Source organism: Danio rerio, chromosome 4 (assembly GCF_049306965.1).
Source record: "Danio rerio strain Tuebingen ecotype United States chromosome 4, GRCz12tu, whole genome shotgun sequence".
Lineage (NCBI taxonomy): Eukaryota > Metazoa > Chordata > Actinopteri > Cypriniformes > Danionidae > Danio > Danio rerio.
In genome coordinates this window covers 59,930,561-59,956,680 of record NC_133179.1, presented here as the reverse complement: position 1 = coordinate 59,956,680, position 26,120 = coordinate 59,930,561, and the positions used below count along the sequence as shown (strand labels likewise).

General features: G+C 39.7%; 2 protein-coding genes, 1 long non-coding RNA gene and 9 other non-coding genes across 12 annotated transcripts in view; 7 read left to right on the top strand and 5 right to left on the bottom strand.

Moving 5' to 3' along the window:
* The window catches only part of LOC101884655 (uncharacterized), a 108,639-nt gene extending 95,049 nt beyond the window's left edge, over window positions 1-13,590 (top strand). The window contains exon 6 of the mRNA XM_073948937.1: window positions 13,398-13,590. The gene's annotated coding sequence lies outside the window, so the exon portion shown is untranslated. The remainder of the gene's footprint in view (window positions 1-13,397) is intronic.
* Window positions 1-26,120, top strand: part of LOC137491106 (uncharacterized) — a 1,257,671-nt gene that overhangs the window by 258,038 nt on the left and 973,513 nt on the right. The window lies entirely within an intron of this gene.
* trnal-cag (transfer RNA leucine (anticodon CAG)) lies at window positions 201-283 on the top strand. Its single transcript has one exon. It is a non-coding gene; the product is annotated as a tRNA-Leu (tRNA).
* On the bottom strand, window positions 3,920-3,992 carry trnav-cac (transfer RNA valine (anticodon CAC)). Its single transcript has one exon. It is a non-coding gene; the product is annotated as a tRNA-Val (tRNA).
* On the bottom strand, window positions 4,097-4,169 carry trnav-aac (transfer RNA valine (anticodon AAC)). The gene has a single exon. It is a non-coding gene; the product is annotated as a tRNA-Val (tRNA).
* LOC103909901 (uncharacterized) lies at window positions 11,164-14,522 on the bottom strand. The gene is made up of 4 exons (XR_002456718.3): window positions 13,379-14,522; window positions 13,116-13,274; window positions 12,880-13,042; window positions 11,164-12,801 (listed from the first exon to the last, which is right to left on the bottom strand). It is a non-coding gene; the product is annotated as an uncharacterized lncRNA (long non-coding RNA).
* On the top strand, window positions 11,197-11,270 carry trnat-agu (transfer RNA threonine (anticodon AGU)). Its single transcript has one exon. It is a non-coding gene; the product is annotated as a tRNA-Thr (tRNA).
* Window positions 18,728-18,800, bottom strand: trnar-ccg (transfer RNA arginine (anticodon CCG)). Its single transcript has one exon. It is a non-coding gene; the product is annotated as a tRNA-Arg (tRNA).
* trnae-uuc (transfer RNA glutamic acid (anticodon UUC)) lies at window positions 24,563-24,634 on the top strand. The gene has a single exon. It is a non-coding gene; the product is annotated as a tRNA-Glu (tRNA).
* On the top strand, window positions 24,723-24,808 carry trnay-gua (transfer RNA tyrosine (anticodon GUA)). The gene is given in 2 exon segments: window positions 24,723-24,759; window positions 24,773-24,808. It is a non-coding gene; the product is annotated as a tRNA-Tyr (tRNA).
* Window positions 24,893-24,964, bottom strand: trnae-cuc (transfer RNA glutamic acid (anticodon CUC)). Its single transcript has one exon. It is a non-coding gene; the product is annotated as a tRNA-Glu (tRNA).
* Window positions 25,262-25,334, top strand: trnar-acg (transfer RNA arginine (anticodon ACG)). Its single transcript has one exon. It is a non-coding gene; the product is annotated as a tRNA-Arg (tRNA).

Sequence of the window (26,120 nt, the reverse complement as noted above, 5' to 3'; positions counted from 1 at the left end):
GGGTGGTGTGGCCGTAAGCAATGACAGCTGTCAAGTGTTGGCTATTGAAACTATGCGCAGCCCCAGGAGGCGAGCACAGATTAGCTGCCTGCAGCGCCAATGAGCTGGACAGCCGCAGCTGGGCAAGCTGTGAAGCACCAGATTCCATGTCACGGTACTGCGGTGTGGCTCCCAGGAGACAGCTCCTGCCAAGCTTGCATGTCAGGATGGCCGAGCGGTCTAAGGCGCTGCGTTCAGGTCGCAGTCTCCCCTGGAGGCATGGGTTCGAATCCCACTTCTGACAAACTGAGCCTGCGGCAGTGCGCTCAGGCTGAATTCTTTAACTCTCTGCCCCCATGTCCGAACGATACAGTAACACTGACAAAGTGCCGCATCACGCGGGCTTTAATGCAAGTGCACTGAAAGGGGATCAAAAGAATTGTCCTGGGATGGTGTTGCTTTTTAAGGTTTGCAGGGCATTTTTTTGGTCAAATCCTCGTACAACGTCAAGTCATGACATTTGACAGATCCATGCCCTTGTATCGTGGATCATCCAGTGAGCAGAGAGCCAATTGAGAATGTGCGTAAAAGCAAATCTGAATGTTTCCGCCCAGTTGCTAACAGGAGACCCTCCGCTTGTAAAGCCATCGTGATAACCACAGGAGCCTCCGGTTAGGGTGAGAGCACTGTCTTGTGGTGCCAGCGCAGAGAGACGGAAAGTCACTTTCCACAATGTTTTCATTCAATGTTCTACGCTGGTGGAATCACCTTCCCATTCCCACTCGGATTACGGATACACCGGTGTCCTTCAAACGACAGCTAACACCCATCTCTTCAGAGTACACCCGAACCCCGGTGAATATCCCTCTCTCTAAAGAAAACGAAACTCCTACTCCAGCACTAAATTCTCTGAGCACAAACAAATTACTTGGAATAAATAGCCCTTTTTCGTATGCATTGCCTCGTCTTGTTGAATACCTCCACTTTTGTATGTCGCTTTGGACAAAAGTGTCCGCTAATTGTATGCTTCCGCCCAGTTTCGAACAGGAGACCTTTAGCGTGTAATGCAAACATGATAAACACTACACTACGGAAACCAATAGGCCAGTGCTGCTTCAAGTATTTATAGTCTTTTTTTATAGAGCTGTCTTGTACGGTCTGCACCGTGAAGGGCCAGCAAACGCACTGGCCACCTGCTCATGCACAAGTAAAGTAAAGAACTTTTATTGTCATTGTAGTTGTACAACGAAATTTGTTTGGTAACTCACAGAGACCAGCAGCAACATAAAAAGAGAGAAAAACAAACAATAGACATAATACTAAAATATAAGAGGCAAGATAAAGTATACTAAATGTAATAAGTCGCATAAAAACCAACAATAGACATAATACTAAAAATATAAGATGTAAGATAAAAATATACTAAATGTAATAGTCACAGTATTTACATTATGGCAAATGAGTGCAAACATGAATGTCCATAAAGTGTCTTTGTGCATTAGCAGCAGAACATCAGAAAGGTAGGGAGTGAGGGAGGGGGGGGGGGGGGGTGATTGTTAATGTGTACAAAGAGGAGGGGTGGCACAGGCTACAGCTCTGGGGAAGAAGCTGCTCTTTAGCCTGTTTGTGCGAGTCTTAATTGCTTTATATCTTTTCCCTGATGGGAGTAGTGCAAAAAGTTTGTGTCCTGGATGAGTAGGGTCCTTAATGATGTTGCTAGCTCTCCTCTGTAGGCGGCTAGCGTAGACTGTATCGAGGTTTGGGAGTTTAATTCCTATGATCCTCTGTGCAGTCTTAACAGTTCGGGATAGAGCTCTCCGGTTTTCCGCAGTGCAGCTTGTGTACCACACTGTGATGCAGTGACAGAGGATGCTCTCTATCGTGCTCCTGTAGAAATTTAGTAAGAGCTGGGTCGGTACTTTTGTTTTCTTGAGTTTTCTTAAGAAGAAAAGTCTCTGTTGAGCTTTCTTCACTAAGTGGGTGGTGTTAATGGTCCATGTGAGATCTTTTGTCAGATGTAGGCCTAGGAATTTGATGTTGTTTACCCTCTCAACTTCCTCGCCATTTATGTGGAGGGGGGTTGGTGGTGTCCTTTTTGCTCTTCTGTAGTCAACAACGATCTCTTTTGTTTTGGAGGTGTTCAGAACCAAATCGTTATTGACACACCAGTTGATTAGGTGTTGGACGTCCTCTCTGTAGTGAGACTCGTTGTTACCTGAGATTTGTCCTATTATTGTGGTGTCGTCAGCAAACTTCACTATAGTGTTGGAAGGGTGAATGGGTTTGCAGTCATGTGTGAATAGGGTGAAAAGTACTGGGCTGAGGACACAGCCCTGCGGTGCTCCTGTATTAATGGTGATGGTGGATGAGATGTGGTTGATTTTCAAAGTGTCCCTCCAGCCGTTGCTGATATCTGTACTTGGCTGCTTTAATGCCTTTCTTTAGATCTTTTCGGGCATTTCTGTAAGCATGCCTGTCCCCTGACCTGTAGGCAGCGTTCCTCACTCTCAGTAAAGAGCACACATTCCTGTCAAACCATGGTTTTTGATTCGGGAACACCACGCTGGTTTTGGTGGTTAGCACAGAGTCAGTACAGAAAGCAATATATGCTAAAACAGATGAACTATACTCCTCCAGATCTGTACTCGCAAACAAGTCCCAATCTGTGTTTTCAAAACAGTCTTGTAGGCGTGAAGAAGATTCCTCATTCCAAACTTGCACCATTTTTACAGTTGGCTTTGTTCTGCAGATCAACGGTCTATAGGACGGAGTCAAGTGTATGGAGATATGGTCTGATAAACCTAGATGAGGTGATGGGGCTGCTTTATAAGCTCCTGGGATATTGGTGTTGATCCAATATACTGTTGTCTCTGGTGGGAAAGTGTATGCTGGTGTGTAGTTTAGGCATGACCGTTTTTAAATCCACATGATTAAAGTCTCCTGCTACAATCACAGCTCCCTCTGGATATGCATTCAGCTGGCTGTTAATAGCTTTATGCAGTTCTTCTAGCGCTAGCTTAGCATTAGCCCGTGGTGGAATGTAAACAGCTGTGATAACAATAGCAGCAAACTCTCTTGGAGTGTAAAAAGGTCTGCATTTTAGTGACATGTATTCGATGTCAGGTGAACAGTGCGACCTAATAATGTCCGCTGATGTACACCAGTCATTATTTATGTATATACACACTCCGCCACCTTTGTTCTTACCGGAGTCGGACGTTCTATCTGCTCGGTATACGGAGCGCCCTGCTAGCTCGATCGCCGCATCGGGGACAGCGCTATCCAGCCAAGTCTCTGTGATTACCATCACACAGTTGTTCAGGCGATGTGAAATAATCCTTAGTCTTACTTCGTCCATCTTGTTCACGAGTGACCGGGAGTTCGTAAGAAAGAGACTCGGAAGTGCTGGTCTGTTTGGGTTAGCTTGTAGCCTAGCCCGTATGCCGGCTCTCTTTCCTCGTTTTTGCTTCCGGTCTCTTCGCCGTCTCCGGCGCTTTGCAGGCGGTATGATGAGCGTTCCACTGAGCTCCCCAGAGAGTAAGATCTCCGGTGGAATAGAACTGAAGTTTCCGGATGAGTAATTCTGACAACGGTTCCCTATTTTAAGTAGTTCGGCACGTCCATAGTGTAACTGTTTGCTTAGCGCCTGGCAGAGTAAACTTAGTAGACAAAAAAAAACAAAAACGCTGCTGTATATCTGGGAGCTCCGAGCCGCTGCGTCTGCACGCGCCGCCATCTTGAGCACAAACAGCTAAAAGCTAAAAGAAATCAGCACAAAGCTAAAAGAAATCAGATTCTACGCAAGTTTGCGATAAAAGGCGGTAAACACTGAGCTGAATTCAAACTTCTAGCCTCACACCGCTCTGCAGAAAGAATGTTTTCAGTGAACGTCAGTACTCAACAGAAGCCTGATTTGACAATTGTCATAAAAGCCAGAGGTTGTTTCCGCCCAGTTTCGAACTGGGCACCTTTCGCGTGTGAGGCGAACGTGATAACCACTACACTACGGAAACCTTCAGGCAAATCGAGCTGATAACCCTTTTTGATTGGGTGCCTGTCGACGATCATTGCTCGTGCGGCAGTGGATGCTATTATTTTCTCGCCAAAAGAAGAGCACTGTTTCTGCTCGGTTTCGAACCGAGGACCTTTCGCGTGTTAGGCGAACGTGATGACCACTACACTACAGAAACCCCACAAGCGCTTTCACCAGTGAAGTTAGGCCTGCAAGGATAAAACAAGGCGTACGCGTTGGTCAATCGAGCGGACAAAGCCAACTCAGCGTGACAAGCTCCCTGCAGGTATTAGGGCCAATTTACAATCCGGGCCCGACACAGCTGTACAGGTCCTTGCGAAATGTCCCCTTTCGTCACATTTGAAGCACCTGAATTCTGGGCGTTCCTTTATCACATTTTCTGAGCTCATGCATAGTCGACAGGTTTTTACCTGATTGGTGTGCATGACTCTAAAGTGCTGTGGCGCTTCCGCTGTCTCGATTTTGGTACTGTATGGTAAGGAGACCATCTCTTCCGGAAATCTGTTTTTTACAAACCTTGTTCCATCTTCTATGTTTGTGCCAGGATACAATCTTCTTTTAATTTTAGATATGGGGAAAACTCCCCATCTCTCTAGCTTGCTTAAAATTTCTTCATTTGCTAGGTAAACAGGCAGATGCTTGAACGAAACAACATAGTCTCTGTTTTGTAACCTCCGTACTTCAGATTTCACTCCTTTAATTGTCAATCCATTGTCTATTAAAATTTCGGTGTCATCTTCAGTCTCCATTGTTACTTCAGGTTTTTACCTGATTGGTGTGCATGACTCTAAAGTGCTGTGGCCCTTCCGCCTTCTTGATCACATGTTTTTGGATTTGTCAGGGAAACCAGAGCACCCAGAGGAAACCCACACGAACATGGGGAGAACATGCAAACTCCACACAGTAACACCAACTGACCCAGGTTAGGCTCGAACTAGTGACCTTCTTGCTGTGAGGCGAACATGCTACCCACTGCACCACCATGCAGCCACCATACACATTTTTTCCTAAAATGTATATATATTTTAAGTCTCAGCTCTGCAATTTAACTATTTTTGTGGCAAATATTTTTTCATTATCTTTCAAACAGTAGGCTGAAAAAAAACTAATTTTAGAATAACAATTAAATTGCCGGCAATGTGGTGGTGCTGAGGGTAGAACGTTCGCCTCACAGTAAGAAAGTCGTTGGTTTGAGCCTCAGCTAGGTCAGGTGGCATTTCTGTGTTGAGTTTGCATGTTCTCCCTGTGTTTGTGTGGGTGTCCTCTGGGTTCTCTGGTTTCCTCCACAAATCCAAAGACATGTGGTACAGGTAAATTGAGTAGGCTCAAATATATATATATGTGTGTGTTTGGATGTTTCCCAGTGATGCATTGCAGCTGGAAGGGCATCTGTTGTGTAAAACATGGATGGTGCTGGATAAGCTCTTGGGTAATTCCATTATAGCAACTCCAGACTAATAAAGGGACTAAGCTGAAAAGAAAATTAATGAATTTAGTCGGAATTTTTTTTTTTTTTGGCATTATAAGCTAAGCTTATTGTGCTGTAGGTTTTTGCTTCTACATTTTACCAACAGTAAACCGGAGCATTATTGAACAAAGAAACATACAAAAGAACTCTTCCTTTTCATTGATACAACCTTTATGCAAAAATCTCCAAAAATGAGGTCTCTACACTTTTGAGCGAACTCTGTTCATATTCCTGGTGTGAAGCTGATTCTGTTAAATTGCTCCCTGTTAGCAAAGTAAAGCTCTGCAATTGCAGCGAGCTGGGCCACTGCATTTTGAGAGACACCTTCTCTCTGGAACGCTCTGGTCATGGTTGCTCCACGTCTTGTCAGCTTCAAAAGCCTTTTGTAGCATGTATGACATCACAAACATTATTAGCTGAAAAACAATTTAAAACAATTAATACCTTCATGACCAAATAATTACAATGCAACCACCTATCGAAAGCCTAATGAGCACATAAAATTATATAAATAAGTATCAAATGCACATTTGTTTGTGTGTGTGTGTGTGTGTGAGTGAAAGACAGCATGTAGTAGTGTGTGTAAGAGAGAGAGCCAGTACATGTTTATGAGAAAGCATGTAGAAGTGTGTGTGTGAGAGAGAGGGCTTATATTTGTGAGTGAGAGCATGTACATGTGTCTGTGAGATGTCTATGTGTTTGTGTTGGCAACATTGTATCATTTACAGTCATGCTAAAAAAAGTATTTCTGAATTGAATTGAGATAGAATGTAGGTGTGTGTGAGAGAAATTTGATATGCCCTGAAAACTTATTTATTTACTTTTTGGTTTTATTTATTTAATAAATGTATATGGTATTTAAGCAAAGTTTTAGGGGAACTGGATATAATTATAAAGAATAATATTTTGTACATAATGTAATCAATTTTATTTAAAAATTTTATTTTAAATAATAATAGGCCTACACACACACACACACACACACACACAGTCTAAAAATTGAATATTAAGCATGTAATATACACCCAGTCTAAAGCATGAAGTTTCCAGAAGCACTTAAACTGCTCAAGGCTGGGCTAATGCTGAGGTTTCATCTTTGGGTAGAGACTCAATAATATCCATCTGCACAGTGTGACGTCACATTCGACCGGCGCGCGCGTGTGTGTGTGTGGCTTTTTTTCTGTGTTAGTGGGCGAGGCCGCAGGTTTCAAATCTCCCGGGTTTGCGCACGCAACTATTTGTGTTACGTAGATATGTCATCACAAAAGACCTAATGACTCGTTATCAAGACGACTCATTTGAAGCACTATGAGTCGACTCTTTTATAGATGAATCAACAGTTTTAAACACTGTACACTTACAGATTTAAGCCTTAGCTGGATATTTAACTTCACTTAAGAGCTGTTACACACTACATGAAGGGCATTTTCAAAAAACCATGATATGGGCTCTTTAACAAAATAAATACACTATTTAAATAAAATAGAAATCAACAAGTGAAATAGAAGAAACTGTAGAACTATTATGGTTATAAACTATATAAATACACACACATGTGAAGGTCCATCTAATAGTCCCATGACGGAACTAACAGCTAGGGTGAAGGTTAAATGCGTGTAAACCTTTTAGCACATGTGAAAAGAAATATTTTTGTTCGTTATAATTTATTTTAATTTGTTTCTAGCTCTGAATTTTATTTTGACTCCAATTTATAATAATTTTAGATTTAGATTAATCTAATTCAAGCTGATAACCTTGTAGGTTGTGATTAGGTCTAATTTAGATTGATTAACCTAATAAATCCTTATATTCAATTAATGTTTCATCGTTTACTCAAAGTTGCTTAGAGTCAGTATGGCTGGCCAGTTTCATCTGCTCACGGACACATCTTCTCCAGTTCCGATTCTTAGCAGATATGCTAATTTCCTTTAAGTAATAATAGGCCGCCCCATGCTTGCACATACTTAAAGAAAGTTTGATTTAGCTCCTAGATTATATCATACCCCTAGATGATATCATCAGTGATTGTCAGAAATCAACAAGTCTCTAATTCTGTGCCTATGCTCCATCCATTGCGCCTGAATGTATGACTAATCCTGGTTGTAGGCTGCGGAAACATCAGCCTAAACAGTCTACTACATTTAAATGATTTCAGGAGATATTAGAGTTAAACAAGAATTTTACATTTATTTGTCAGGAAAAGATTTTCCATTCCAGTTCACATAATTAAACAAAATAAGCCAATCAAGATTGTACAACATCAATTACTCAACGATACATTTAAGAGTTAAAGAGGAATACCTGACCATGTAGAAATACATTGCAGCATATAAGTCCTGATGCAGAGCTCAGAGACTCACAATCTGCAATGGGGTATCCAGTTTACAGGATCCCACTGACACTTCTGCACCCTTTGCCTAAATACTCAAATCGTCATAAATTCAAGACAATAAAAGCTTCACCAAGACTCTTGCCTGGTCATGAGTTGATGCGAAGACCATTTTCCCTGAAGTGGAGCATCTGTCAAAAATATTTTCAAAGTCAAAACCCAAATAACTGATATAAAGGAGATTGTAAAATATTACAGTGAAATTAAGACCACTTTACCAATCACACAGAGACATTTAAAATCACACCAAACATGAATATAAAGCCACAAGATACACCATATTAAAAACTTAAACATTCTGTGTGGAACGTGAGTGAGCTGCTCTGGTGGAGAAGGTAAAGTCCAGGGCAAAGAGGGGGGCTCAGGATGCATGATCGAGACAACCTGAACAACTGGTTTTCTAGCTGATCTTCTTCTCACATTGGAAAGAGTATTGTTTTAGTGCCTGACAATTCTCATGGTCTTGTCTCGTGTGGAGTTCCATAACAGTTTGCAGATTTGAATATTATGGAGAGATTTAGCCATCCTTACATTATTATGTGCATATCTGATCTTAAACTGTAGCTCCACTGTACACTGCAACGGGAACCTCAGTCAATAATATTTATGTAAAACTGAATTTTTGTTGCATCATATGATCATATTTTAAACTTTTCATAAAATCATCAATCAATGTGTACCTAAAAAGCATTTTCTAAGAAATAAAAAAAGTTCTGTCCTATTGTCACTAAGTTATTGTTACTTTTTTTCTACTGGATATGTGGTTTATATCTAGTATATATCTATTGATTTGTCTATTTGCTGGCTTGCTATCAGAAAACATACACTAAGCTAGGCGATAGATTAACTAAATTCTACAATTACAAGTGATTTGTAATTTGTTCATTTATACCCCATTTTTGTTTAATAATGTTTTTCTATGCAGACTTTATGTATTAGTCTAATATTTGTATAAAGAAAGTTTGCATTTGCATTTACTCATTTAGCATCTTTTATCCTGCGACCAAAAACTAATGACACGAAGAAACAGACTCAGCCTACCAAAAATTCAGAGCTTGTGTTTTTTAATTGCTAACAAACCTTAAGCCAAGTCCAACAAGTAAACCACACAATGTTGTTTTAAAGCTTATTTAATTTAATTAATTTTTTTTTTTAAATGCACTGTTCTATTCTCAAGTCAAGTTGTTAAGCTCATTAGGCTCTGTGGCTTTTGCATTTTTTATATGTATTATCTTTCACTTAAAATGCTGTTTCATAAGGACATCTATTGGGAAGAGTTGCCATATTTGATATAAAGCTTTTATGGCACAAACGTGTAATTTAATTTAAAGCTTACTTCTTTTTATTTATTAAAAAGCCTAGCTTGATGTGCATTATTGTTTTTCTTTTGATTATTGTAGTGTTGTGATTGTAATCTTATTTGTTATAAAAGCTTTTCTGGTATAATAATAATAATAATAATAATAATAAAACAATAAACAACAATTAAACAGTGTTTAAGTGTCTAATCCCTGCAGCATCATATGTTACAAAACTATTCACAAAGACAATTTGATTTATTAAATAATTCATCTCTTATGCTTTCTTTCACATTATGTGAAAAGAATGAATGACTCGGATGAACTAAAAGATTAATTAATTCGCTCATGCGCACGTTGTGTAGTGCGAGACAAGGTCAGTTCATTTTTCGAGTCCTCTATCGAGTCGAGTCCACATGAACGACTGAAGCCTCGCCAATCATATGCATTTAGAGCCAGAAAAAGAATTGATCTGTTCACCTCTCAAGTCCTCAAGTTTGAGTCATTCTGTCACGTAATGACAGACGAACGAACGACTCAAGAACCAGGGCCCGGTTTTTCAAAAGGTTTAATCCGGATAAAATTGATCCGGACGTAGTAATCCTGTTTTTGCAATCTGTGATCACGTAATCCAGCTTACTTTTTGAGCCAGTTTTTCAAAGCAACATTGGATTGGATCATTCTGATCCAGATAGGAACTTTTCAGGATCACTATATCTGGATTACCACTGCTCAATCACAATGTAGATGGATAGATAGGCCTATGTAAAGAGCAACAAGTAGAATAGCCAGTGTTGGGTAAATATAACTTTATTTTTATTTGAAATGAAAACTAAGAAAATTTTATAAATAATAAAATAATTATAATAATAAATAATAAAAGCAAGAAAAACCCCACCCCATCCTCTTCCAGCAGTCCGCTCATCTGAGATCTACAACACTGTACATTGAGGATATTTATAATAAGTTTCAAATATAGATGTATTAAATAAAAAAAAGACAATGTTGAAACCTCCACAATAATGTCAGACTTCCTCATCTGATCTGGAGGGAGCAGCTTGTCTGAGCGTATTCTTTAGGAGGCAGATCTCAATTGTGGTCTTGGTTTGCTGCAGTTTGATCAGAGTCAGTTGTTCCTTTGCCAGATGAAGCTGAACTTCTGTCTCTTTTTGCAATTGTTGAAAGTGATTTCAAAAATCAGGCATTGCCATTCTTTGCATTTTTTTTTTTTGTTATTCTGTTATCATTGCATGCATCACTAATAAATATTCTAAACACAAAAATATTTTCCATTGTGATGAATATATATATATATATATATTTTTTTTTTTCTTTCGAAAAATCCATTTTCAAGATTTGATCCAATCCCTTATCCAAAATCCTAGTGGATTACTTTTGAAAAACCGGGCCCTGGTGCCATGATTGCTTCTTCTTAAGAGTTACGACTGTTTACACAGCGTGCTGTTTAGCAGTCTGTTTCTTAACAAAACTCAAATCCTTAAGAACGCTGCTCGTTCAAGAGGTCTTTACACAATGGCTTTTTATAGCATGGTGTGGTAATGCGTAACCAATTGGACTTTAATATTTCAAGTCGAGACATTCACACATGCAGCGCTGCCGTTTTATGTTTTTTTTTTTCTTTTTTCGATTAAACAATTAGCCCCTTTTATGGCTGTCTGGTGCTGTGGCTTAGTTGGTCAAAGCGCCTGTTTAGTAAACAGGAGATCCTGGGTTTAAATCCCAGCAGTGCGTAATGTACAGGTTCCAGGACTGCTTTTTCTTAAGAGTTACGACTGTTTACGCAGCGGGATGTTTAGCAGTCGGTTTCTTAACAAAACTCAAATCCTTAAGAATGCTGCTCTTTCAAGAGGGCTTTGGACGATGGCTTTATATAGCATAGTGTGGTAATGCCTAACCAACTGGACTTTAATATATCAAGTCCAGACATTTACACATGCAGCGCTACCGTTGTTAGGTTTTTTTTTTTCTCTTTTTTCGATTAAACAATTAGCCCATGTCAACATCATTTGGCACTGTGGCTTAGTTGGTCAAAGTGCCTGTCTAGTAAACAGGAGATCCTGGGTTTGAATCCCAGCAGTGCCTTGTCCGCAGTTGGCCATTCTTTCATGGGCCAGAGAGTACCAAAAAGTGCTTTTTGTGCAACAGTGCTAGAGGCAGGAGAGCACTCAAGCTCTGTGGTGCAATGTATAGCGCATTGGACTTCTAGGTTGTGAGCTGAGGCTGGGGATTTAATCGGGCTGGGCCAATTGCCCAGGAGGTTAAGCAGTGAGGCCGAAATCATGTTGCGTTTCCACTCTCGCGCTAGTAGCTCGCAGCACGTCACGCAAACCCTGCCCCCATAATGTACCCCGAATCGAACGTCACACAACCAGCCCACTTCAGCGGGAATCAGCCAGATAAAGCACACCATCACATCCTTACGAAACCATTCAAATAAAGACAACTGAAACAAACAATTGACACGTCACTGTACAACATTACATTGTATGTCTATACGCACATGCCTGTCTATTCTCATTTATCATATTCATTTACTCACCGACCGACTGAATTTGAAACTAATTTTCATGTGAAGCAACATGCCCCTTCAGTTACTCCAGAACGTAGCAGCATGAGGGGTCTTTAATGAATTGAAAAGAGCACGTCACTCCGCTACTCACCCGTTTGCACTGGCTGCCAGTTGCTGCTCGCATCAAATTCAAAGCTCTGATGTTTGCCTACAAAGCAACCTCTGGCTTTCCTCCCTCTTATCTGCTCTCACTTCTGCAGATTTATTTGCCCTCAAGAAACTTGCGTTCTGTGAATAAACGTCGCCTCGTGGTTCCATCCCAAAGAGGGAAGTAATCACTTTCCCGAACTCTCGCATTCAATCTGCCCAGTTGGTGGAATGAACTCCCTAACTGCAACAGAACGGCAGAGTCACTTGCTGTCTTCAAGAAACGACTAAAAACTCAACTATTTAGTCTCCTCTTCACTTCCTAATCTGCAATTGCCTCTAGCTATACCACTAACTGTACTCAAAAAAAAAAAAAATTCTTACATTACTAATGACCTGAACCTTGCCTACAGCACTTATACATTGTTGCTCTTATAGTTGTGTAAGTTGCTTCCTTGTCCTCATTTGTTAGTCGCTTTGGATAAAAGCGTCTGCTAAATGACTAAATGTAAATGTAAAACAGTGAGCTGTGTACACGCCCCCAAAATGACACATTATAACACATTATAATAAAAAAATCTGAATTGTGTTTTGAACTGAACCTAAACTGGCACACTCAGAAGAACCATAATAATAATGTTAAATCATAAAAAAGGGGTAAACTATGTGCCCTTTAAGCAATGTGTTAACTTTATTAATTATTCAATAATCATCAAGATTGATAAAAAAGTTCAACACACACAGCAGTGAACATGTACACACACACACACATCAGTGAACATGTACACACACACACAAACAGCAGTGAACATGTACACACACACACAGTTGGCACAGTAGGCCTACATACTGTATCTAACTTGGAAGAAGCGATGTGGTTCTTAAAGTGTTGTTTTACGTATGGAGCCTGATTGAATTTTATTATAGTGTCTTCGTAAAAACATCTGTCCATAATTCCTGAAAATAGAAAAAAAAGTTATAAATAAAGAAACTGCAAAGAAACGATTCAATCATATTAAAGAGATTTGAACTAACCTTCTAACACAACTAGCGGTCCAGGTCCCTGATGGAATTTGGCTCCCCAGACATGAATTTTTCTGGATGCTTTGCTTTCGGTTTCACAACATGGCAGTTTATTAATAGGGTCTGTCCTATTAATAAATTTGTAGGACATGTAAGCTCGTATAAAGCAAATAGCCTAAATAAAGAGATGCATGGATTAGTGTAAATAAATAAATCTTTTCATTATGGCATTGTTCAAAATGGCTTACCTGGCTTTTCCAGAGGTCCACCTGAGTTGTTTTACTGGTTTTCTAATATTGCAGACTGATGCTTTTAACTGTATTCTAAACAGAAGCTCACTCTGAATCTTTTTAGCAGATCGCTCATTGTCCTTGTGCAGTTTTTCGTCAATCGTTTTAAGTGCAGCACTATACAACAAACACATACAATAATTTTATTAATTAATTTTATTAACATTTTGACATCAGTGTTGCTGAAATACTTGATTTGACAAGATGATAATACACAATACCTGTTCATTTGCCTTGCAGTTGTTTTTCTAGGAAGGCCTACAGGGCTTTGATGTCTATAGAGTCGTCTTATAGTGGTGTTGGAGACGTGCACACCCGACTGCAACAGGAAAGCCCTGATCTCAGCAAGAGAGTGCTTTAATGTGTTGATGCATCAGTTTTTTTTTTTATTGCAATAATTGGTTAAAATGATCTGTAATTAAATCTATAAATGAAACACAAAACGGTTATGATAGCTAAGAGATTATGAGTCAATTTGTTAATGTGCTGCAATATGCAGCAAGGTTGTTAACTGTGCCCGATGAACTGTGAAGTTTGCAGCCATCCATTAACATGATCATCAACGTGAATGGATGAATAAAACTAGCGCACACATTGCACTGACAAAAATAATCATCATGATTATGAATGTGTTGCTTATTTGGGTATTGTAAGAATGAAGATGTCTGCATATTTGTAGTGAGCTTTTTTGTGGTCAAAGTTTGCATAACCAAAGATTGATCTTATTCACCTGTGACCCACCCATAAGTAAATATGCAGACAAGTTTTTGATTAGCTGACCGGAGCAGTAACAGCACCCATTGATATAACTGAAAAATAAAGTGGGATAAACGTGATACCGAGATTAAATGGTAAAATACAGGGGGGATCTCGACAAAAACGTCAGGGTTAAGTTGGCCAAAGACATTTTTTCGGTAATAGGTCGGTAAAATATATATTATATAACATCCTCTTTTTGATAGACATCATCAAACATTCTGCCCAAATGCTCAGGAGAAACCTAATCATATTAATATTTCCCTTGGCTAAATAACATTTGATAGGTAATTTGCCTTTATTTAAGAGAATAGTTTAAGGATGTTGCATATTATTCAGTTATCAAGGAAATTGTTAAGTGTTGCCGGACATAAGTGCAAGTAATAAAATATAGACTATGCTATAGCTTATATTTTATTCATTCATTCATTTTCTTATCAGCCTAGTCCAAACCACCAACTTATCCAGCAAGTTTTTACGCAGCAGATGCCCTTCCAGCCGCAACCCATCTCTGGGAAATAGCCTATATTTCCTTGCGCTCAACAGCCATAATAAAGCTTTACATTTATTTATTTATTTATTTATTTATTTTATTTAACCACACCAGACAAAAACATAAACACTTGTTTGCTCAGGACTGGATGGCAGAAAAGGAGGTAGGTTTCTGATGGTTTTACTCTCCCGAAAAGTGCTCTGTTTGTGTGATTTGATTAAAGTCATCTTTTCATGCTTCATATTTAATATTTCTAAACTCTTTTGTTGTGTATTGTTTTATGTACATATAATTTAGCTTTGCCCCATTTGGTCCAAAACCAGACACGTGGACAAATCTAAGCTTGTTTTTAATAACACAAATATAAATCTGCATTTAATAAACAATACTGCTGCTAATAATAATAACATTATAAAAAAGCAAGTTGTTATGAATGAACTAAAAACAAGCCACCCGAGATGAAGAAGGCATGGAGGCAGCAGTTTTTATATTTATGTAAAAAATAACAATTTTTGTAATATTTTAATCCTTTGAAACATATTTGCGTGTTGCTGTAAAAACTTGCCTATTGTTACTTTGCAACAAATTTTTTGTAAAAAAAAAAAAAAGAAAGCTAAAGGATTAGGGTAGGTTGGTAAATGTAGGCTACTGTATACAGTACAGGCTATTGTCATATACAAAAGATAGGCAAAGATTCACACACAACCTGTATGAGCCCATAAAGGCCGCAAGTGCCACAGACCCTGTAGAACTTTTCTTAGCTGATCTTCTGCTTGACCTATTCAGTCATGAAAAGCTCATCTTTTACGGAAAGAGGACCGGGAACTCAAACAGGGTAATTATTATTATAATTACCATTCTGTCTTTCCGTTATCTCCTTCATGATTATTTGTACTGTGTTTTCCTACGTTTCATGTTTTAACATAATTTTAACTTACTTAAGAAAACAGTGGAGAAGAGGGTGAAGAAGCGCATGGTCTCCAAAATAGCGGTAATTTAATAATATATTTGTATAATTAAAAAAAATCTTTTCTGAAATCAACTCGGCTGGCCCGATTACAAATTCAAGTTGGTAAACCAGTTTACTGTTTCAACAAACATTATTATACACCATAGTAGCATGTAGGCTATAAAATGTTATGACTTAAATTGATATGTAGCTGCAAGAGTGATTAATTAATGCTCCATTTATCGTTTAATTGTCATAAAGTGACTTTATTTACCTTGGCATTTATATATGCTGTTTTGCTTTAAGAACAGTTTTCCTATGATGATTAGCGCTACTGAAAGCGCGCCTGTAACCATTGGCAACTGACTCAGTGTGAGAGAGTGTGTGTGTTCGGAGTTTCGCTCCTGTTTTCAAAAAAAACTTCAGTAAACAGTTCATTTTCGTTCTAAATAAAGTTTTCCAGTCGTCATTATTGCTGCTAGATGAAAAGACAGAACATAAAAAGGCAACATATCGACTCATGAGCACGATGATTGACATATATTTGTAAATAAGTGGTTGGTAAAACCTCTTCTTCGTTCACCGCAAATCTTGCCTTTAAAGGAAAGTGCATAATTTAGCCTTACCCTGAGTTTGTTTACACTCTGCCTGTATTAACATACATGCTGTATTTTAATATGGCTAATTTGGATGAATTGGCTCTGACTTTTGACAGCTTTTTCTTCTTTTTACGCGGTTATGCGCGAATTATATTTCACACGCAAGGTGACTAAAAATTGAAATTAAAATACCAAATATACTGAGCCATTACTACAAGTAAAAAAAACAAACAAAAAACAAAACAACAATTATACTTTAAAGGAGAACATTGGCGTTTCGAAAAAAAAATGAACTGAACTACAACTAAATTATTAAAAATAAACTTGCGGGACTTCATTTATGTCCTGCGGCAAAATTATTTTTTTTATACTTTTAGTGATCTGCTTGAGGTAAGCCAATTTCTTTTTATGCTTAATCAACAACGAAAACATAAGTAAAAATGTAAATGAAGATATAAATGAAAAAGCTTATTAAATGACTGTCCTAGTCCTATCAAAATAGCAAACAACATCTTTTTATATTTAGGCTAAAAGATTGCTTTATTTATTTATTTAGGCCTACTTATTTGTGATGAATGTTTGTGCTTATATTTTAGTTGTCTTTTATTTCTTCAATTCTACTTTCCAAAATTAATCCTCATTGCACTTAACAAGTTTACAATGATAATAAAGCGTGTTAACAAATGTTTAATGATTAATGAAGGAATTATAATGCTTTGTTTTATAATTTTATCTTTATTTATAAGAACAGTAGCATATTTACAGCTGCTGTATAGGCTATTTCTGTCTGTTAGCATCCCTTTGTGCCCTCTGGCGGCATATTCACAGACTGCGGTCATAGATTAAAAACTCGTGCTTGTCCATTTAAAGCGGCGGCGGTATATGCCATGGAGGTAATAGCCACATTGAACTCTCAACTACTGTAAATCATTCTAACATGTACAAAACAGACAAAAAGAAGCAGTGGCAATGGTTTGGTAATTAGATTTGTTTATGGATCATGAAAACCCCACCAGCTTTATATGTAAGCACAGAGTACCCTTTTAGTCATAACAGGAAATATGGATGACAATGAAGGAAGTTAATAGGCTCGTTTGACTTGGCCAAAATCTGCGCAGAATCGATCACCGGTGATCACCGCAAGATGCATGCCGGTTAGAAATGTGTCCGCCTTGCCTTCGCCTCGCTCTGATGTCACGCTGACGTGCGCCAAAAAACTCTCGCGATCGCGAGGCGGGTACTTCGTATTAAGCAGTCGGCCGCAGTTGCTCTCAAAAGACTGCGTTACTAAAAGCATGATGGGAAACGACTGGCTGACGACACAGCTTAATGCTGATTGGATGAGACTGACACATTACACTTTATTATCTTGTTTTACTAAGGTTTATACCTGGATTTGTTGAATACCTTTTTTTTTTTTGTATTTTCGTTGATAATTAAAAAAAAGTCATAAAGAGCATTACATATGGTTATTTATTTAGATTTACACACAAACAAAAACAAAACACATCTTTGTAAAACATGACGTGACCTATCCAATATAACTAAATGTTATTAATAAATCATTAGGATGTGTGTGTGCTGTATATTATTTCTCTCTCAGTTTTAAGTCCTGTTTGTTGTCATTTTCACTTTTTGAAAGTTTGTGTGAATTTTGTATTGTAATTTTTATGCAGCGTTATTCAATGAAAGTCAATCCAATATATACATATATTCAGACATACAAAGGTAATCAGACTGTTTTGTCATTATGCCTCATCTTTGTGTGGTTTCATATGAGAAGTGAAAAGGGTGTAGTAAACAAGACACACACACATATGTATGTATATATATATATATATATATATATATATATATATATATATATATATATATATATATATATATATATATATGTATGTGAAGTCAAAAGTAATGTTTAATTGACCAAGAACATTTCCACAGTTTTTCCTACAGTCTAATAGTTTTTATTCTGGAGAAAGTCTTGGGCTGTTTATTTTAGTCTGACTGGAGTAATATCAGTTTATATAGACCTGTCAATATAATTAACCCCCTAAGAATTTATTTGTCAAACAAACATTTGTCAGGACCCGTCACTCAAAAGCATCTATGGCTACTTCATTTATATGTAGCCAAATTAGGTTTCTTGAAAGTTTTCTTGCTGTATAAGCTGTTTATTTTGTTATTCTTTTAACGTTTGTTGAATATACAGAATTATATTTTAAATACACAGTTTTAGTTAATGAGCTGTTCATCTTCTGTAATTCCGAACATTTTTTTTTGTAAAAACTGTGATATTTCTATTGCATCCACTCCCATATTAAAAATACTATAGTAATGTATACTGTAGTGCTTTTGAACCATGTTATAAAATAGCCTATTTAAATTTTATGGTTGCTCTGGTATCACAACAACTATAAACATAACCCAATACTGAAAAAAACATGTTCAAAATGCAATAATATTTACTATAAATCACCATAGTATTTTTTCAAGAGGTCATTCGTCTGCGATAAAAAACGCGAACGAGATCTCCGCCACTGGTGACGATTCCAGGTGGCTAAACAGCGAGATTCAGCAGGTGTCCGACTTCTGATGTAATTTTTGAGCCCTCCTCTTACGGCGCACGCCTGCTCTCGTTTACAATGCAGTCAAGGCGAGGCGCACCTCAAACGAGCCTATTGACACACAAACACATCTCAAGAAGGTTTTCACAGCCACTGTGTTTTATCCAACAACCATTGCTCCCAAGTTGAAGTGAGACCTTCAAAAACGACCCAGGTGGGACTTGAACCCGCAATCCCCAGCTCCGGAGGCTGATGCCTTATCCATTAGGCCACTGGGCCACGTCACTAATAGTACAAACATTTTATTTCTGCTATCATTCACATTCGTGTCTCATCGGTCCTGGGGTATGGTTCTAGCGTATAGTGCGACTGGTCTTGAGAGTTTCAAATTCCAGTCAAGGCCACTCTCATTAACTTGAAATCACAACCTTTCTGCAGCTATTTTCTTGTTTGCAATTCATCATCATCCACCTAACATGAGACCGTTAGTTAAGAGCCATGGGGTACTTGAAGTCAAGATCTCCATTACCAGAGCTTAGCGGAACCTTTTTGGTTTGTAACGTGACAGTGAGATTCAAGCAAGAATGGATGAATCCTAATTGAAGTGTGCAGCAAGTCTGAGACTTCGAAGCTATTGTCCTCAGATCATCACACCTAAGCTTTGAGTAGACAAGCCAGGATTTTTTCACACAACTTAAATGTAACCCATAAAAACACAACCCGAACAGGACTTGAATCCACAATCCCCAGCTTCGAAGGGTGATGTCTTATCCATTAGGCCACTGGGCCAATACTAGCATTTGTTATATCTGTTGTATGACTCATGAAGTTCTTGTAACTCAGAAAGCAGCACGTTAGGATCCCTATTGCTTTCAGATGATCTGGTGTGTACACCTAATGACCAAACAGCTTCTCTGAAGAGTTTTCCATTGTCATGTTTTTTTGACCTAAGGGTATGAACCTAGCTTTTTGAAGGTCACACTGGATTGCGCTGCAACAGATACCTAAAAGGAACCGCATCAAAGACAACCCAGGTGGGACTTGAACCCACAATCTACTTCTAATCTAAATTAGTCAAACATGTACAATTATACCGACAAAATAGTTTGCTACCCTCAGGCAGATGGTTCTGCCACATCCGGTCACGTACCAGCTGGCTGATGGAAAGTTTCTTCCCTCCGACTATCAGGCTGATGAACACTTAACACACCACACACAGACTCTACCATACCCTCACTGCACACCATCAATATGTAGCTTGCACTGCACTTTAACCAATCCATACTTGAAACAATACTGCCTACAACTATGTGGACATCTATTCATTGTTCACATCGCTGTCAATTTCACATTGTCGTTGTATTTGCACTGTCTGTATTTTGCACTGTCATTTCATTTGCACTGTCTGTATTTTGTACTGTCGTTGTATTTGCACTGTATTACTCTGTATTTTGTGCTGTCTGGAGCCAGCACCTAAGCTTTTCACTCATCATAGCACACATGCTGCTGCTGATGTGACAATAAAAGTGAGTTGATTTGAAAGAAAGTAGCGGCAATGATTCAGTTGTTAGATTTGTTTATGGATCGTTCTAATAAGGATGACAACGAAGGAAGTTAATGACACGCAAACACATCTCTAGAAGGTTTTCACAGCTACTGTGTTTCATCCAACAAACATTGCTCCCAACTTGATGTGAGACCTTCAAAGACAACCCAGATGGGACTTGAACCCACAACGCCCAACTCAAGAGGCTGATGCTTTATCCTTTAGGCCACTGGGCCATGTTACCAAGTTTTTGTCATGGAGCTCTTGTATGCCCTCAACAAGATGCCAACGCATGGAAAACTGCATTTTGGGATCTCTGTTTGCAACTAATGAACAAACATTTTCTTTGTGTAATCATCCACATTCGTGTCTCATTGGTCCTGGGGTATGGTTTGAGACTGGTCTTGAGTTTCAAATTCCAGACGAGGCCACTCTCATTAATATGAAATCACAACCTTTCTGCAGCTATTTTCTTGTTTGCATTTAATCATCATCCACCTAACATGAGACCATTATTTGAAAGCCACCGGGTACTTGAAGTCAAGATCTCCATTACCAGAGCGTAACGTGATTGGATAATTCACGCAAGATTGGATGAATCTTAATTAAAGTGTGCAGCAAGTCTGAGAATTTGAAGCGAACTATTGACCTCAGATCATCACGCATAAGCTTTGAGGAGACATGTCAGGATTCTTTCCATACAATTTATATGTAACCCAACAAACACAACCCAAATGGGACTTAAACCCACAATCCCTAGCTTTGAAGGCTGATTCCTTATCCATTAGGCCACTGGGCCAATACTAGCGTTTGCCATATCTGTTGTATGGCTCAGGAAGTTCTTATAACTCAGAAAACAGCACTTTAGGATCCCTATACCATATTGCATTCAGACAATCTGGTGTGTACACCTAATGACAAAACATATTCTCTGAAGAGTTTTCCATTGTCATGTCTTTTTGACCTAAGGGTATGAACCTAGCTTTTTGAAGGTCACACTGGATTGTGCTGCACAGCCAACTTAATAAGAAATGCATCAAAGACAACCCAGGTGGGACTTGAACACACAATCCCAAGCTTCGAAGACTGGTGCCTTATCCTTTAGGCCACTGGGCCGTTTTACTGCCTGTGAACTGTAATACGCATCCAGGGAGTTGCTGACGCACATAACAAAAAACAACATGAACAAAAAGTAGATAGGACCGGTTTCACAGAATTTTTTAGTGGCACTGCCAAACAGACAAAAAAGTAGCATGTTATAGGATTTCTTTGAAGGAATTCAATTAGAATTTTGATCATATTTTGGAACCATTCCTATAGGATTGTTTTATAGTACGATACATAAAAATCCTTTTGGATAATTTCTACAGTATTTCAATGAGATCCAATTTATATCTTAATTAAGATATGCTTTTTTTTAATAAGATATGCTATTTTTATACAATAGTTTTGAATGTATTATGCTGTTTGCTAAAGCTCACCTTCATGTACTTGAGTGTACAGTATTACTGCACAAATTTCCAAAGAAACATGTCTATACCAAAAACATATACAATGTCGCTAGACCAAACTGTGGGCTGGCCCACTCGAAACAGAAGTTCACTTTGGGCCCATAGCAAGTCCAAACAAAGTGGAGTGTATATAGCCACAATGGGCAAAGTATAGGTATACTATCTGAGTCAGAAGTATGTCCTATGAGCATGCTCTGTGGGCATTTAGTAATTAACAAAATAGTTAGGTCCCACTAATACTAAGTTGAGTCCAGGCACAAAATGTGCCTATAAGGTCCCAGTAAAGCACTTTTATACAGGGCCATTGTGGCTTTAACACAAAACAAAACTAGTTCACTTCTACTATGTAGCAAAATAGCACAATATCACTTCAACTGCATAATTACATATTTTGAAAGCATAAAGAAAAATCAGTAATAAATAAAGCATCTAAAAATATAAAGACAACATGGACTATTTTTCAAAGGTTTGGGACAAAACTGCTTTAGTTTATAAAAATGCAGATATAAAAGTAACCTTGTAAATAATTATTCCTTTTTAATATGTTAGCTTTTCCATTTGAATATGTTAAAATATAATTTATTCCAATGATGTTAAAGCTGCATTTGAGGCATTTGTGTCCTACATAAAATAATTTGAGACAAAACAACAAAACATATAAAAATATACTTAGTTAAAAGAAAAACAAAGTAAGATTTTCATCTGTGTATTTTCTCTACCATTTGTACCTTAAAGGGTCACGAAACTCCAAAACACATTTTTTGAGCTGTTGATAGTCGTATATGTGTCCCACACTGCTAAAAACACTATTAGGACACAAATATTTCACTAAAAAGTGTAAATTGGCGGTTTTTGCGTTATTTCAAGCAAATTTGTACTTCCGGTTTGAAACAAATTTTTGAAGCTGCGTCTTAACCATGAGATAATAGTGTGTATTCCAGCGTGCAGACTGGATGTCTGTGCCAGAGTGTGTCTTATTACGTCTTACAGTGCGGCTCGAAGGACATCTTTTGCATTCAGAGCTGCTTTCGTGAAGAGATCTTCGGCAACACTGCTCGAAGTTTACCATGGAGGTGAAAAGGAAGCTCCCTGACAAGGAATTGAACCCAGGCCACAGCGGTAAGAGCACTAAGTCCTAAACACAAGACCACCAGGGAAGGCCTGGCTAAAGGTTGCCCTCTAGCCTAGCTGTGGGCCTCCACCCAGGTGTGCTGCAGCTGCTCTGACAAAAATAACTCTAACGTTTGCAACCTCCTCCTGGAGAAGAGAAAGTCTCAGAGCCTGGTTCACAGTTCTTCTACGGAGGGACTGTCACATGCTCTGTGTAAAAGCATCCTATCGGCACCACAACTTGCCATGACAACAAAGCACAGCATGCGTTGAAGTAACTCCATGTTTTCCAGTCCATGTCCTCTTTCCAAACGGCATGCTAATGAGCACTCCTTGAACAGTGTGTGCCAGTGGCGCAATGGATAACGTGTCTGACTGATCAGAAGATTCTAGATTCGACTTTTGGCTGGCTCGATCAGGATTTATTGCATTGCTCTCAGTCAGTGCACTGCAGTTGCAGTTTGCCCCTGCCAGAGTTGTTTGGTTCTACTTTGGAGTGGATCAAGTTTCTGGGGCTGCCAGCACAGAGCCTGTGGGGTGCTCTCCTGGGTTCAAAGGCTGCCCCAACCGCTCTCATGTCTTGGTCCCGTACATCCCTCAGGACTTCCAGAAGAAACCAGTACAGCCACTCTCCTGGGAAGACAGCAGTGACAGCTTGTAAACCAAAATGTTTGCTGTGAGGCTAAGGCGTTCTACTGCAGCACAGATACGCATTCGAAAAGCATACAATATTCAAAAACAAAGTGCCAACCTAAAACAAGATTGCAGTCAAAATGACCACCTCAGACAAGTGTGAGCAATGTTTCAGTCTATGTTATACGTCGGCAAATATGCCACACAGTGCAGACGCTCATACTACTGAAAAGGAAGTTACCTGACTGAGAAAGGTATAAATAGAAATCGGAGCCTGCTCCAAACGACCTGGTCAGCCCCAAGTGGGCTGTAAAAACCTCCTGGAGTTTTCATTCATTTAATGTCTGGTACAAGACACTGCGTCCAACCAGTTATGTTTGAATGTCAAACCTACCCCAATCCTTAAACCAACCTCACAGTTTCCTGCTGTGTTTTATCAACCTCCCAACCTACCCCAACTCTTAACCCAACCTCACAGTAACAAACCTCCATGTGGGTTTCATTGATTCAATGTCTCGTACATGGCACAGAATACAACCTATCGCAGTTTATTAAAATCACACCTACCCCAGCCCTAGGCCCAACCTCACGGTAACCTGCTGTGTTTTATTCAATTTTACTCCTACCCCAACCCTAAACACAACCTCAGAGTAAGCAGTTTATATATTTTTTTATTTTTATGAATGTCTACTACAGCCACATCAATCGCAAACCCAGCCTACGTGCGGCATAAGTGCCTACCACTTAGAGGTCATCCAGCCGACTTGCAGTGTAATCTCCTCCACTTGTAGGTCTCTGAGCTGCAGCAACACCTAAGGGCTCTGACACACAGACACAAAAGAAACCATTGCTTTTAACCTACTCTTGGAGAGGAGAGAGTCTCCGACCCTGGATCTCAGGTCTTCTATGGAGGGACTGTCAGGAATCCTGTAAGAGCATCCCATCCACACAACCTCTTGCCATAAAAACAAAGCAGAATGTGTGGTGAAGGAACTCCGGGTTGACAGAGCCTTGTCCTTGCTTCAAGCAATGTGCTAACAAGGTGCTGAACAGAGTGACGGTGGCACAAAGGTTAGCGCTTATGACTACGGATCAGAAGATTCTCGGTTACGGAAACCAAGAAACTGTGTATGAGAGAGTGCGTAAGTGTATGAGTGGCACTTGTGCAAGCGGAGCAGGGACGTGCCAGCGATCAGAATGAACTGGAGTTTCTGCCAAGACTGGGTTTCAAGAGTGGCAGTTCCCATATGGTCTAGCGGTTAGGATTCCTGGTTTTCACCCAGGCGGCCCGGGTTCGACTCCCGGTATGGGAAGGCTTGAGTGCTTTTGCTTCTGTCCTTTTTGGCCAGCGGTCGGACTGCAGCTACATTATAGGATGTGGTTGTGGAACTGCCCCGTAAGCCTTCGATAGCTCAGTTGGTAGAGCGGAGGACTGTAGGTGGATGATGGCAATCCTTAGGTCGCTGGTTCGACTCCGGCTCGAAGGACATCTTTTGCGCTCGAGCCGCTTTCTTGCCTTCGCCAAGTCAGTTAACCACTCCTCAAAGTTCAGCATGGAGGTGAAAAGGATGTTCCCTGACCGGGAATCGAACCCGGGCCGCGGCGGTGAGAGCGCCGAATCCTAACCACTAGACCACCAGGGAAGGTCTGCGTGAAGGTTGGCCTCAAGTCTAGGTGTGGGCCTCCACCCAGGTGTGCTGCAGCTGCTCTGACAAAAATAACTCTAACGTTTGCAACCTCCTCCTGGAAAAGAGAAAGTCTCAGAGCCTGGATCACAGTTCTTCTTGGGAGGGACTGTCACATGCTCTGTGTAAGAGCATCCTATCGGCACCACAACTTGCCATGACAACAAAGCACAGCATGCGTTGAAGCAACTCCATGTTCACCGAGCCGTGTCCTCTTTCCTACGACCATGCTAATGAGCACTGCTGATGCGGACTGGGCCAGTGGCGCAATGGATAACGCGTCTGACTACGGATCAGAAGATTCTAGGTTCGACTCCTGGCTGGCTCGTCCAGGATTTTTTTGCGTTGCTCTCAGTGCAGTACGGTCGCGGTTTGCCCCTGCCGGAGTTGTTCGGTTCTACTCTGGAGTGAATCGAGTTTCTGGGGCCGCCAGCACAGAGCCTGTTGGGTGCTCTCCTGGGTTCAAAGGCTGCCCCAACCGCTCTCATGTCTTGGTCCCGTACATCCCTCAGGACTTCCAGAAGAAACCAGTACAGCCACTCTCCTGGGAAGACAGCAGTGACAGCTTGTAAACCAAAATGTTTGCTGTGAGGCTAAGGCGTTCTACTGCAGCACAGATACGCATTCGAAAAGCATACAATATTCAAAAACAAAGTGCCAACCTAAAACAAGATTGCAGTCAAAATGACCACCTCAGACAAGTGTGAGCAATGTTTCAGTCTATGTTATACGTCGGCAAATATGCCACACAGTGCAGACGCTCATACTACTGAAAAGGAAGTTACCTGACTGAGAAAGGTATAAATAGAAATCGGAGCCTGCTCCAAACGACCTGGTCAGCCCCAAGTGGGCTGTAAAAACCTCCTGGAGTTTTCATTCATTTAATGTCTGGTACAAGACACTGCGTCCAACCAGTTATGTTTGAATGTCAAACCTACCCCAATCCTTAAACCAACCTCACAGTTTCCTGCTGTGTTTTATCAACCTCCCAACCTACCCCAACTCTTAACCCAACCTCACAGTAACAAACCTCCATGTGGGTTTCATTGATTCAATGTCTCGTACATGGCACAGAATACAACCTATCGCAGTTTATTAAAATCACACCTACCCC